At 37.7% G+C, this 14092-nt stretch overlaps 1 non-coding gene across 1 annotated transcript; it reads left to right on the top strand.

Moving 5' to 3' along the window:
• The first annotated feature begins 2521 nt into the window (after nt 1–2521).
• LOC112731660 (small nucleolar RNA R71) lies at nt 2522–2629 on the top strand. Its single transcript, XR_003167429.1, has one exon. It is a non-coding gene; the product is annotated as a small nucleolar RNA R71 (small nucleolar RNA).
• Nucleotides 2630–14092: the final 11463 nt, after the last annotated feature.

Raw genomic sequence — 14092 nt, 5'->3', positions numbered from 1 at the left:
CAAGAAGAGAAGAGAGGGTTGTGTTGTGGGAAAATGAGGAAGAATGGAGGGCTATATATAGGGAAGGGAGCGGGGGTGAAGGTTCGGCCATTTAGGGTGGGTTTAGGTGGAAAATTGATTTTGAATTTTGAAGGTAGGTGGAGTTTATGAGGTAGGTTTATGGGGAAGAGTGGATTGATGTGAGTGGTGAAGAGGTGATGGGGAAGAGAGATTGAGGTGATTGGTGAAGGATTTTGGGGAAGAGTGTTTATGGGATTGTGTGAAAGAGGAGTGAGAAGAAGTGAGTGGAGGTAGGTGGGGATCCTGTGGGGTCCACAGATCCTGAGGTTTTCAAGGATTTACAACCTTGCACCAAATTAGGCATGTAAAATGCCCTTGCACACAACTCTGGGCGTTCAGCGCCAGGTTGGTGCTTGTTCTGGGCGTTGAACGCCCAATTGTAGCCTATTTCTGGCGTTGAACGCCAGAACCATGCTTGTTCTGGGCGTTCATCGCCAGCTCTCCTCCAGGGTGCATTTCTGGCGTTCAAACGCCCAGATGCTGCCCATTTCTGGCATTCAGCGCCAGAACCATGCTCTGTTCTGGCGTTGAACGCCCAAAACATGCTTCTTACTGGCGTTTAAACGCCAGTAAGGCCTTCCTCCAGGGTGTGATTTTTTTCTGCTGTTTTTGATTCCGTTTTCAATTTTTATATTTATTTTGTGACTCCACATGATCATGAACCTATAAAGACATATAACTAAGAAAAATATAGTTAGATAAATAAAAATTGGGTTGCCTCCCAAAAAGCGTTTCTTTAATGTCAATAGCTTGACAGTGGGCTCTCATGGAGCCTCAGAGATGTGCAGAGCTTTATTGAGACCTCCCAACACCAAACTTAGAGTTTGGATATGGGGGTTTGACACCAAACTTAGAGTTTGGTTGTGGCCTCCCAACACCAAACTTAGAGTTTGACTGTGGGGGCTTTGTTTGACTCTGCTTTGAGAGAAGCTTTTTCTACTTCCTCTCCATGGATGCAGAGAGAGATCCTTGAGTTGTAAACACAAAGTTGTCCTTATTTAATTGAAGGATCAATTCTCCTCTGTCCACATCAATCACAGCTCTTGCTGTGGCTAGGAAAGGTCTTCCTAGGATGATGGATTCATCCTCTTCCTTTCCAGTATCCAGGACTATGAAATTAGTAGGGATGTAAAGACTTTCACCCTTTACTAACACGTCCTCTACTTGTCCATAAGCCTATTTTTTTTGAATTGTCTGCCATCTCTAATGAGATTTTAGCAGCTTGCACCCCATAGATTCCCAGTTTCTCTATTACAGAGAGGGGCATGAGGTTTATCCCTGAACCAAGGTCACACAGAGCCTTAAAGATCATGGTGCCTATAGTACAAGGTATTATGAACTTTCCAGGATCCTGTCTCTTCTGAGGCAATGTCAGTTGATCCAGATCACTTAGTTCATTGGTGAACAAGGGAGGTTCATCTTCCCAAGTCTCAATACCAAATAATTTGGCATTTAGCTTCATGATTGCACCAAGGAACTTGGTAGCTTGCTCTTCAGTAACATCCTCATTCTCTTCAGAAGAGGAATACTCATCAGAGTTCATGAATGGCATAAGGAGGTTCAATGGAATCTCTATGGTCTCTAGATGAGCCTCAGAGTCCTTTGGTTCCTCAGAGGGAAGCTCCTTATTGATCACTGGATGTCCCAGGAGGTCTTCCTCCTTGGGATTCACGTCCTCTCCTTCCCTTACAAGTTCGGCCATGGTGCTTATGTCAATGGCCTTGCACTCTCCTTTTGGATTCTCTTCTGTATTGCTTGGGAGAGTGCTAGGAGGGATTTCAGTGATCCTTTTACTCAGCTGACCCACTTGTGCTTCCAAATTTCTAATGGAAGACCTTGTTTCATTCATGAAACTAACAGTGGCCTTGGATAAATCAGAGACTAAGTTTGTTAAATTAGAGGTATTTTGTTCAGAGTTCTCTGTCTGTTGCTGAGTGGATGATGGAAAAGGTTTATTATTGTTAAACTTGTTTCTTCCACCATTATTAAAGCCTTGTTGAGGCCTTTGATCCTTCCATGAGAGATTTGGATGATTTCTCCATGATGGATTATAGGTGTTTCCATATGGTTCACCCATGTAATTTACCTCTGCTATTGCAGGGTTCTCAAGATCATAAGCTTCTTCTTCATAAGAAGCCTCTTGAGTACTGCTGGATGCAGCTTGCATTCCATTCAGACTCTGAGAAATCATATTGACTTGCTGAGTCAATATTTTGTTCTGAGCCAATATGGCATTCAGAGTATCAACTTCAAGAACTCCCTTCTTCTGAGGCGTCCCATTACTCACAGGATTCCTCTCAGAAGTGTACATGAACTGGTTATTAGCAACCATGTCAATGAGTTCTTGAGCTTCTGCAGGCGTTTTCTTTAAGTTAATGGATCCACCTGCAGAAGTATCCAATGACATCTTTGATAGCTCAGATAAACCATCATAGAATATATCCAGGATGGTCCATTCTGAAAGCATGTCAGAAGGACACTTTTTGGTCAGCTGCTTGTATCTTTCCCAAGCTTCATAGAGGGATTCACCTTCCTTCTGTCTGAAGGTCTGAACATCCACTCTAAGCTTGCTCAGCTTTTGAGGAGGAAAGAACTTGGCTAAGAAAGCCGTGACCAGCTTATCCTAAGAGTTAAGGCTATCTCTGGGTTGAGAGTCTAACCACACTCTAGCTCTGTCTCTTACAGCAAAAGGGAAAAGCATGAGCCTGTAGACTTCAGGATCTACTCCATTAGTCTTAACAGTATCACAGATCTGCAAGAATTCAGTTAAGAACTGAAAAGGATCTTCAGATGGAAGTCCATGAAACTTGCAGTTCTGCTGCATCAGAAAAACTAGCTGAGGTTTCAGCTCAAAATTGTTTGCTCCAATGGTAGGGATGGAGATGCTTCTTCCATGTAAATTGGAATTAGGTGCAGTAAAGTCACCAAGCATCCTCCTTGCATTATTGTTGTTGGGTTCGGCTGCCATCTCCTTTACTTGTTTGAAATTTTCAATAAGGTTGTCTCTGGATTGTTGTAATTTAGCTTCTCTTAGTTTCCTCTTTAGAGTCCTTTCAGGTTCTGGATCAGCTTCAACAAGAATGCCTTTTTCTCTGTCCCTGCTCATAAGAAAGAGAAGAGAAAAAGAAAAGAAGAGGAATCCTCTATGTCACAGTAAAGAGGTTCCTTATTGTTAGTAGACAAAGAAGAAGAAAAAATTCGAACACAGATAGAAGAGGGGGTTCGAATTTGGTGAGTGATGTGAGGAAGAGATGTTAGTAGATGAATAAATAAATAGAATAAGATGAGCGAGGGGGAGGATTTTCGAAAATAATTTTTGAAAAAGAGTTAGTGATTTTCGAAAATAGTTTTTGAAAAAGGTTAGTAATTTTCGAAAATAAAAAATATCAAAAATTAAAATAATTAGTTAATTAAAAAGAATTTTTGAAAAAGGGGGAAGATATTTTCGAAAATTAGAGAGAGAGAGAGTTAGTTAGGTGGTTTTGAAAAAGATAAGAAACAAACAAAAAGTTAGTTAGTTGGTTGAAACAAATTTGAAAAGATAAGAAGTTAGGAAGTTAGAAAAGATATTTTGAAATCAAATTTTTGAAAAAGGTAAGATAAGAAGATATTTTGAAAACAAATGATAGAAATTAGTTTTTGAAAAAGATTTGATTTTTAAAATCTCAATTAATGACTTGATTCACAAGAAATCATAAAATATGATTCTAGAACTTAAAGTTTGAATCTTTCTTAACAAGTAAGTAACAAACTTGAAATTTTTGAATCAAAACATTAATTGATGATGTTATCTTCGAAAATATGATGTAAAATTAAGAAAAAGATTTTTGAAAAATATTTTTGGAATTTTCGAAGATAACTAAGAAAAATGAAAAAGATTTGATTTTTGAAAAAGGTTTTGAGAAAGATAAGATTTTTAAATTGAAAATTTTATTTGACTCATAAAAACAACTAGATTTTAAAAATTTTTGAAAAAGTCAAATCTAATTTTCGAAATTATGAGAGAAAAGAGGGAAAGATATTTTTTTGATTTTTGAATTTTTATGATGAGAGAGAAAAACAAGAAAAATAATGCAATGCATGAGAATTTTAGATCAAAACATGTGATGCATGCAAGAATGCTATGAATGTCAAGATGAACACCAAGAACAATATGAAGATCATGATGAACATCAAGAACATATTTTTGAAAAATTTTTAATGCAAAGAAAACATGCAAGACACCAAACTTAGAATTCTTTAATGCTTAGACATAAAGAATTCAGGAATGCATATGAAAAACAAGAAAAGACACAAAACATGCAAATGCAAAGATCAAACAAGAAGACTTACCAAGAACAACTTGAAGATCATGAAGAACACTATGAATGCATGAAAATTTTTGAAAAATGCAAGGTGAATATGCAATTGACACCAAACTTATAACATGACTCAAGACTCAAACAAGAAACACAAAAATATTTTTGATTTTTATGATTTTATAAATTTTTTGTATTTTCTTTTAATTTTTTTCGAAAATCATTTTGAAAAAGAAAAATAAGGATTCCAAAATTTTTAATATGAATTCCAGGAATCTTATGCTTTTTAGACTAAAGCTCCAATAAAAGGGTCAGGCATGGCTTAATAGCCAGCCAAGCTTTAGTATGTAAATCAGGAACAGCAGCAGGTGGATTAGCAACAACTAGCTTGCTCTTGATAACAAATTGGAAGCCTCTGTCCAAATGAATTTAGACATGGCTTTACAGCCAACCAGGCTTCACATGCTTCATGAAACACTAGAATTCATTCTTAAAAATTCTGAAGAAAAATATATTTTTGAAAACATTTTTTTTCTTTTTATTTTTCGAAAACAGGTGAGAAAATTTTGAAATATTTTTGAAAAATTTTTGAAAATAAAAAGAAAATTACCTAATCTGAGCAACAAGATGAACCGTCAGTTGTCCAAACTCGAACAATCCCCGGCAACGGCGCCAAAAACTTGGTATGCGAAATTGTTACTCAGGTTGTGAATTGTTGTTCGAAATTGATTCCCTGGCAATGGCACCAGAAACGGATGCACAGAACCATGGTCTAAATATGTCTTCACAACTTCGCATAACTAACCAGCAAGTGCACTGGGTCGTCCAAGTAATACCTTACGTGAGTAAGGGTCGAATCCCACGGAGATTGTTGGTATGAAGCAAGCTATGGTCACCTTGTAAATCTCAGTCAGGCAGATATAAAATAGTAATGGGGTTTTCGAAAATAAGTAATAAAAGAAGGATAGAAATACTTATGTAAATCATTGGTGAGAGTTTCAGATAAGCGCATAGAGATGCTTTCGTTCCTCTGAACCTCTGCTTTCCTACTGTCTTCATCCAATCAGTCTTACTCCTTTCTATGGCTGGCTTTATGTAAGGATGTCACCGGTGCCAATGGCTACTTTCAATCCTCTCGGGAAAATGGTCCAAATGCTCTGTCACAGCACGGCTAATCGTCTGGAGGCATCACCCTTGTCGTTGGTTGCATCCTATTCCTCTCTGTGAAAATGGTCCGATGCGCTGTCACTGCATGGCTAATCATCTTGGAGGTTCTCGATCATACTGGAATAGGATTTACTATCCTTTTGCGTCTGTCACTACGCCCAGCACTCGCGAGTTTGGAGTTCGTCATAGTCATTCAATCCCAGAGTCTTACTCGGAATACCACGAACAAGATTTAGACTTTCCGGGCTCTCATGAATGCCGCCATCAATCTAGCTTTTACCACGAAGATTCTGATTAAGAGATCTAAGAGATACTCCTTCAATCTAAAGTAGAACGGAAGTGGTTGTCAGGCACGCGTTCATAGGGAATGATGATGATTGTCACGTTCATCACATTCAGGTTGAAGTACGAATGAATATCTTAGAAGTGAAATAAGATGAATTGAATAGAAAACAGTAGTACTTTGCATTAATCTTTGAGGAACAGCAGAGCTCCACACCTTAATCTATGGAGTGTAGAAACTCTACCGTTTGAAAATACATAAGTGAAATGTCCAGGCATGGCCAAATGGCCAGCCCCCAAAACGAGATCACAGGATCTAAATACAATCCACGATGATTCCAAAGATGTCTAATACAATAGTAAAAGGTCCTATTTATAATAAACTAGCTACTAGGGTTTACAGAAGTAAGTAATTGATGCATAAATCCACTTCCGGGGCCCACTTGGTGTGTGCTTGGGCTGAGCTTGAATGTTACATGTGCAGAGGCTCTTTCTGTAGTTGAACGCCAAGTTGTAACGTATTTCTGGCGTTCAACTCTGGTTTGTGACTTGTTTCTGGCGTTTAACTCCAGACAGCAGCGTAGAACTGGCGTTCAACGCCGTTTTACGTCGTCTAAACTCGGCCAAAGTATAGCCTATTATACATTGCTGGAAAGCCCCGGATGTCTACTTTATAACGCAATTGGAAGCGCGCCATTTTGAGTTCTGTAGCTCCAGAAAATCCACTTTGAGTGCAGTGAGGTCAGAATCCAACAGCATCAGCAGTCCTTCTTCAACCTCTGAATCTGATTTTTGCTCAAGTCCCTTAATTTCAGCCAGAAAATACCTGAAATCACAGAAAAACATACAAACTCATAGTAAAGTCCAGAAATGTGAATTTAACATAAAAACTAATGAAAACATCCGTAAAAGTAACTAGATCCTACTAAAAACATACTAAAAACAATGCCAAAAAGCGTATAAATTATCCGCTCATCATCTTCCTCCATTTCTTCTTCATGATTTTGCATTAAGTCCTTTGGGAGGGAATCTTCATGTTCCATTGTCACTTCGATTAGCCTCTGTGGATATGGAATCCTAGGCTCATATACTTCCATAACTTCATTCTTTATTGGAATTTCTCTTGACACAGGGACCTCTTTTTCTTATTCTTCCACTTCCTCACCCACAAATTAGTCTTCATCCTCACTGTTTGATAGTTCTAAGTTTCTCCTTATTTGTTCTAAGTGCACATCCATCTTCTTGAGGAGGATTTCTTGCCTTTTCCAGACTTGTTCTTGTCTTTCCAATAATTCTCTGGACTTTTGAAGGAGATCCTCTGCTGGCTCAAGAGATGAAGGTTGAGAGTAATTTTGTGGACATGGATATGTTGTGGTGAAGTTGTTTTGAGGGGTATGGAGTGAATTTTGTGAATTGTGGACTGGATTTTGTGGTTGGTGAAGTAAGTTGTATGGATCTTGGAGGAAACTTTGTGTTGAGGCATAATCAAGTGATAAAGAATTTTCAAGTGAAAAATTGGGAGGTGAGGTTGGACAATTTAGCATAAATGAATTGAAGGCTTGCTCAAGTGATGATGGCTCTTGATAAATGGAGTATGAACTGTTGAATGATTTTTTATTTTGATTCTCCCAACCACAACTTGAGTAATTGTTGAATCCATCATAGTGTGAATCATTTTGTGGCCTTGGGGAGCAATCTTGCATGAATGTATTGACAGCACAATCAAATGATGATGTCTCTAGATGATTAGAATATGAATCATTGAAATTTCCTTTCCAGCCATAGTTTGTGTAACTGTCATAACAATATGAGTTACTTTGTGGCTCTGGAAGGTAGCTCATTTCACTTTATTGTTCATACTCTTTTATTCCTTGTTGATACTCCCATCCACCATTAGCATAATGACATGAATCATATTGTGGTATTGGGTAGTATCCCAGGGAATTGTCTTGCTCATCTTGTGGCTCTGAAGCATATCTTCATTGATTGGGTTGCTCAGAATATGTGATTTCTTGGTGAGATTCCCATCCACCATTAGGATAATGACTTGAATCATATTGTGATGGTGGGCAATATCCCATAAAATTTATTTGATCAAAAGATGAGTTGAATTCCATTTGAATTTTGTAAAACACAATCACCAAAGAAAATTGAAATTCATGTCTCAGATGAGATTTGTTTAGTGAGGCAAAAACACAAACACCTTGGTATCATCTTAAAACAGAAGATTAAAAGAATAAAAACAAAGAAAATGCTTAATCTATACTTATCACCCACTTAATCATTGTCGATCTATATCAATCCCCGGCAATGGCGCCAAAAACTTGATGAGGGAAAAACGATTCCACACAAACTCACTGGCAAGTGTACTGGGTCGCATCAAGTAGTAATAAGTAATAACTCACAAGAGTGAGCTCGATCCCACAGGGATTGATGGATCAAGCAACTTTAGTGAGCTAATTAGTTTAGTTAAGCTAACAGCGGTGAATTGGGTGAAATTGTATTAACAGAATGTAAATTGCAGAAGGTATAAAGTGAAAAAGGTAAATTGGCAGACTTAAAGAGCAAGAAACGTAAATTGCAGCAAATGTAAAGGGAATTGGGTGCTGGAAAATTAAATGAAGCAGTAAATCAGAACTCAGAACAATTGCAGAAGATTTAAATTGCATGAAAGTAAATTGAAAGTAATGGGAACAGAAGATTAAAATCAAGCTCAATGTAAACTGAATTGTAAAATTGCAGAAAGGAAAATTTGTAGAAGAGGATTATCAGAAACCGAAATTGCATAAGCCAAATTGAATTCAATACTGAAATGTAAAAGTGCAGAAAAATAAAAGTGTTTCAAGAGACAGAATTCACAGCAGTAAAAATAGAACACTCCGGAAAGAGTGTCAAAGTTGAACGCAAGTGAGGATGCCTTCCAGGGCGTTCAAGCCCCAAGAGGGGTGCATTGCTGGCGTTGCACGCCAGCCAGGTATCTGTCCCTGGTCGTTCAAACGCCAATGCAAAGAAGCAGGGAATCTGGAATTCCCTAGCCTCTCAGGACCAAGAGGTCCCACAGAAGCTCCACCTACCCCACCTTCTTCCTCCCTATTGATCATATTTGCTCGAGGGCGAGCAAAACTATTAAGTATAGAAGAAGAGGATAGAGCAAACTAGAGATCATGCACATAAACTTGTGCAGCCGCCTCAACAGAGACAAAGGAGTGACATAGAAGAGATCAAGCACTACACAAGATCCTCAAGGAGGAGCACTGGCCACCATCATTCAAGTGGATTCATTCTCTTTTACTTCCTTCCTGTTATTTTTCTGTTTTCTGTCTGTTTATCTGTTTTCTTGTCCTAGTTGCATGATCATTTGCATTGATGTCTTAAAAATTTGTAAGATGTTCCATATTCTCTCACCTTGCTTAAATGAAAAAAAAATATCTAAAAAGAATTGAGAGATGCATGAATTTCAAGTTTAAAATAAGATTAGTTTGATGTGGTGTCAATTGCTTTTGTTTTCTAAATGAATGAAAAAAAACAGTGCATGTTTGAAGTTGAAATCTATGAATGTTTGCTCCAAAAAGAATAAGGAAAAAGGAAAAATATTATTGATAACCTGAAAAATTTGAAAATTGATTCTTGAAGTAAGAAGAAGCAGCAAAAAGCAAAAGAAAAAGCATGCTGCAAAAGAAAAAAAATTATATGCATGCAAGAAAGAAAAAATGGCAAAAAAGAGAAAGAAAAAAAATAAAAAGCAAGCAGAAAAAGCCAATAGCCCGTAAAACCAAAAGGCAAGGGTAAAAGGGCCCAAGGCTTTGAGCATCAGTGGTTAGGAGGGCCCAAAGGAATAAAATCCTGGCCTAAGCGGCTCAATCTAATCTGTCCCTAACCATGTGCTTGTGGCATAAAGGTGTCAAGTGAAAAGCCTGAGACTGAGCGGTTAAAGTCGTGGTCCAAAGCAAAAAGAGTGTGCTTAATGATGCACGGAAACTTGTCCCTTAACAAATCTCCCTCGGCAAGTATACCGAATTGTCGTCAAGTAAAAACTCACAGTAGAGTGAGGTCGAATCCCACAGGGATTGATTGGTCAAGCAACTTTAATTGGAAGAATGTTCTAGTTGAGCTAAGCAGAAAGTGAGTTGAGAATTGTAGGAAATTAAATGGCGGGAAAGTAAATAGCAGAAATTAAATGACGGGAAGTAAATTGCAGAATCTTAAATGGGGAAGGGGAGTTTAGCATGAAAGTAAATGGCATAAAGTAAAGAGAATGGGTAAGATCAGAAATGGGAATTCATTGGGCTTAGGAGATGTTGCATTCTCCGGATCAAGTTCATTTTCATCTCTTCCTCAATTAATGCATTCATTGATCTCCTTGGCAATCTTAAGTGATTGAATTCCAATTCCTTGGTAATTCAATCTCTCAAATCAGATCAATAACCAATTCCTTGGTCTAATTGCTCATGAGAAGAGATGAAGTGTGGTCACTGATTATACCACATGTATTTCCAAATCAAAGTATTGGGAGAATTATATGTCACCATATCCGCCCAAACCCCAATTTGGTCCAACATGAGAAAGCATTTCTAGCATGATCTCTTCATTCCTCTTCCAAGGTTCAGAAGAGATCCAAGTATGAATAGCTTCTTTTCCAAGATAACTACTCAATTGGATGAAGATTGAAAGCTTTCTAGTAAAATCAAGAGAAAAGAAAGAAGAAGAATAAAGAAAACTATTATTGATCCATCAAATTACAACAGAGCTCCCTAACCCAATGAAAGGGGTTTAGTTGTTCATAGCTCTGGGAATGGAAAGCAAAGATGGAGAGTACATTCTGAAAGTTAAACTAGAAGTGCAGAGAAAGTAAATTACAGAGAGTAATTCTAATAGTGCCAAAAGCTCCTCTCTAGTTCAAGGCTACTCCTATATATACTACTCTTCTGATCTTCTAGTTGATTCTTCAAGTCTTGGATATGGGCCTTTGGATCTTGAGTTGAAGCAGTTATCTTCTTCAGTGGGCTCAGCTTTACTTGCAGAGAAAGTGTGAAGTAGGCAGGGACTTTAGCTTAGGGCGTTAGTGGTATTAACATTAAGTGAAAATGTTGGGTTGAGAACGTTAGTGACAATCACCTTTTTCACTAACGTTCCTAACCCAAAGTGGTCCACGTTAACTTCAACGTTAGTGGCACTAACGTGACCACTAACGTTGACCCTTGGCCCTTCGCAAACGTTACTGGGGTTTACCTTTTTCAATAACGTTGAGAGTACCCCTTTCTCCCTACGTTAGATTTCATGTTAGAATAGTTAACATGGCCTTTAACGTAGGCTTGCCAAATCTTCGAGAGCGTTAGTGACACTTACCTTTGTCACTAACGCTTCAGAACGCCTCTACTTCCCACGTTAGAGTTCACGTTAACTAGGTTAACGTGACTTCTAACGTGGTATTGATAGCCTTCTCCAACGTTAGTGACAAAGGTGAGTGTCACTAACGTTGGCTCATCATCCCTCTAACGTGGCAACTAACGTGGCTCATAGTGGCTGATGAGCGGATAATTTATACGCTTTTTGGCATTATTTTTAGTATGTTTTTAATATATTTTAGTTATTTTTTATTATATTTTTATTAGTTTTTAAATAAAAATCACAATTCTGGACTTTACTATGAGTTTGTGTGTTTTTCTGTGATTTCAGGTATTTTCTGGCTGAAAGTGAGGGACCTAAGCAAAAATCTGATTCAGAGGCTGAAAAAGGACTGCAGATGCTGTTGTATTCTAACCTCCCTGCACTCAAAGTGGATTTTCTAGAGCTACAAAAGCCTAATTGCTGCGCTCTTAATTGCGTTAAAAAGTAGACATTCTGGGCTTTCCAGAAATATATAATAGTCCATACTTTGCTCGAGATTTGATGGCCCAAACAGGCGTTCCAAGTCAGCTCAAGAATTCTGGCGTTTAACTCCAAAACTGGCACAAAAGCTGGAGTTAAACGCCCAAACTGGCACAAAAGCTGGCGTTTAACTCCAAGAAAAGTCTCTACACATGAAAGCTTCAATGCTCAGTCCAAGCACACACCAAGTGGGCCCGGAAGAAGATTTCTGCATTAATTACTTATTTCTGTAACCCTAGGCTACTAGTTTTCTATAAATAGGACCTTTTGCTATTGTATCTTTTACTCATACTTGGATAGACCTTTTCACGTTTGGGGGCTGGCCTCACGGCCATGCCTGAACCTTGTTCTTATGTATTTTCAACGGTGGAGTTTCTACACACCATAGATTAAGGTGTGGAGCTCTGCTGTTCTTCAAGAATTAATACAAAGTACTATTGTTTTCTATTCAACTCAGGTCTATTTCTTCTCGAAGATATTCATTCGTTCTTCAACTTGATGGATGTGATGATCCGTGACACTCATCATCATTCTCACCTATGAACATGTGCCTGACAACCACCTCTGTTCTACTAGCAATGGCTTGAATGCGTATCTCTTGGGTTTCTAATCTAAGATTGGAACCTTCGTGGTATAGGCTAGAATTATTGGCAGCCATTCCTGAGATCCGGAACGTGTAAACGTTGTCTGTGGTATTCTGAGTAGGATCTGGGAAGGGATGACTGTGATGAGCTTTAAACTCGCGATTGTGGGGCGTGTGACAGACGCAAAAGGATCAATGGATCCTATTCCGACATGATCGAGAACCAACAGATGATTAGCCATGTGGTGACAGCGCATTTAGAATGTTTTCACTGAGAGGACGGGAAGTAGCCATTGACAACAGTGATGCCCAACATAAATCTTGCCATAGAAAGGAGTATGAATGATTGGAAGAAGGGAATAGGAAAGCAGAGGTTCAGGAGGAACAAAGCATCTTCATACGCTTATCTGAAATTCCAACTAAAGAATTACATAAGTATCTCTATATTTATTTTATGTTTTATTTATCTTTTAATTATCAATTCTCCATAACCATTTGAATCCGCCTGACTGAGATTTACAAGGTGACCAAAGCTTGCTTCAAGCCGATAGTCTCTGTGGGATCGACCCTTACTCACGTAAGGTTTATTACTTGGACGACCCAGTGCACTTGTTGGTTAGTTGTGCGGAATTGTGACAAAGTGTGATTCACGTTTAAGAGCTCCAAGTCCTTTGGCGCCATTGTTGATGATCACAATTTCGTGTTCCAAGTTTTTGGCGCCGTTGCCGGGGATTGTTCGAGTTTGGACAACTGACGGTTCATCTTGTTGCTTAGATTAGGTACTTTTTAGAATTTTTAAGAATGAATTCTAGAGTTTCAAGGTGATGTGCTTATCATCACAAAAGCTGATTGATTCTCATCAATTTAGTTGCTGAATGTAATGTCCTGCTGAAGCTTGGCCAAACATGTCTAATCTTTTTAGACTGAAGCTTTAGACTAACATTACATGATTCTTGGAATTCTTATTAAAGTTTTGATTCTCTTTATCTTCTTTTCCATATAAGTTTCGAAAATCACAAAAAAATTTATAAAACCATAAAAATCAAAAATATTTTATGTTTCTTGTTTAAGTCTAGTATCAATTTTTAAGTTTGGTGTCAATTGCATGACTTTCTTCTTCTTGCATTTTTTAAATTTATACATATTGTTCTTCATTGATCTTCAAGTTGTTCATGATGATTTCAGTGCTCTGATCTTTAAATTCTCTTGTTTTGTGTGTTTTGTTGTTTTTCTTATGCATTCTCAATTTGTTAAAGCCTCTAATACAGAATTTTTAAGTTTGGTGTCCTGCATGCATTGTTTATTTGATCTTAGTTGCAATTTTTATTGTTTCTCATCATTAAAAATTCAAAAATATTTTCAAAATTGTTTCTTTTCAAGTCAATAATACAGAGAATTGAAGATTCAGAACATTCAGCAGAGAAATCAAACAGAAAAAGCTGGGCGTTCAAAACGCCCAGTGAAGAAGGAAAACTGGCGTTTAAACGCCAGCCAGGGTACCTGGCTGGGCGTTTAACGCCCAAAAAGGTAGCATTTTGGGCGTTAAACGCTAGAATGGATGCCATTCTGGGCGTTTAACGCCAGAAGGACACAAGAGGGAAGATTTTGTTTTTAATTCAAATTTTTTTCAAATCTTCATAATTTTTCAAAATCAATTCTTTTTCAAATCACATCTTTTCAATCATATCTCTTCAAAATCAATTTCTTTCCATTTTTTTTATTTTCGAAAATCCTTGTTATAATTAATGATTTACTTCAAAATTTTCAAGTTGTTACTTGCCTATTAAGAAAGGATCAAACTTTAAATTTTAGAATCATATCTTTTAATTTCTTG

This window comes from Arachis hypogaea, chromosome 12 (genome assembly GCF_003086295.3).
Source record: "Arachis hypogaea cultivar Tifrunner chromosome 12, arahy.Tifrunner.gnm2.J5K5, whole genome shotgun sequence".
NCBI classification, from domain to species: Eukaryota; Viridiplantae; Streptophyta; class Magnoliopsida; order Fabales; family Fabaceae; genus Arachis; species Arachis hypogaea.
The sequence above is the reverse complement of the archived record's forward strand: the minus strand, read 5'-3'. Positions and strand labels throughout refer to the sequence as shown.